Raw genomic sequence first — 1,041 nt, forward strand, 5'->3', positions numbered from 1 at the left:
GTGGGCTTGGGCAGCACTGGGTTGGGATATTTTCTTGATGCGCACTTAACCTTTACATAAAACTCTCTTATACATGAGTTTCTGTGGATTTGTTTCTCTAAAGTAACCCAGACTAACACATTTTGAACCAAAGCAAGGGACCTGAGAATTAGAAAGGCCAGGTTCATGGAGCCATTTATCCCTCCGCCCTTCAATTAAGCCCACATGTGTTTATGGGCCAGGTTGGCACAATAAACTAACTCATTCACTCAGATAATCAGATGAAACATTTATGATGCCCCAACAATCTCCTTGGATGCTTTAATGCAGAGTTGTCCAGAAAGCCCTGCAGGTCAAATAATTTAGGTGCTCTCACACACCGTTTCGGTCCTAGAGCAATACTGAAAGATATTTTCAAATCCCATGGAAATTTGGACAAAACAACAGGAAGCAAGTTTAGGTTACATGACTCCTCATGGGGTTTCAAATCATTGGCAATGTATAATAATCTAATAAATGCCACCTGAGCATCATCCTTTTCCAAAACTATGTCGTTTGGCAAACCTAACTTACTTTTGTCTTGGAAGCTAGATTATTGAAAGAATGAATTAAATATTCAAACTATTATTCAAGAAAAATAATGTTACTTCAATGGAGAGGACCAGTTCTTGGTTAACATTGTTTAATAATAACATTTCCCTTTTTAAAAAGTAAATTATTAAACTTTAGTCAAACATATAAAAAAACTTTAGAATCAAGATCTTTACAAGTAACTTTAATTAAAACACTTGGCTTTGTCAAACAAATTTATTACTCAGGAATCCTTTAAACAGTGCACTTGTTGCATAGCACTTGTAAATAACCTCTGCAAATGGAGAAAAAAGAACACATGATTTAGCAGACCTGAATATAGATACAGCATGTTAACTTCTAATTTAACAAATATTTGTTAACCCAATTTACTTGAAGATTTTAAAAATTATTTATGTTCAGGACACTGTTGAAATAAAGTTTAATCATTTTAAGTTTTCTTATTACTTGTTTTATTTAAATGTAGCTCTT

This window comes from Echinops telfairi, unplaced genomic scaffold, assembly GCF_000313985.2.
Source record: "Echinops telfairi isolate 266 unplaced genomic scaffold, ASM31398v2 ScPeMD7_7;HRSCAF=31, whole genome shotgun sequence".
NCBI classification, from domain to species: domain Eukaryota; kingdom Metazoa; phylum Chordata; class Mammalia; order Afrosoricida; family Tenrecidae; genus Echinops; species Echinops telfairi.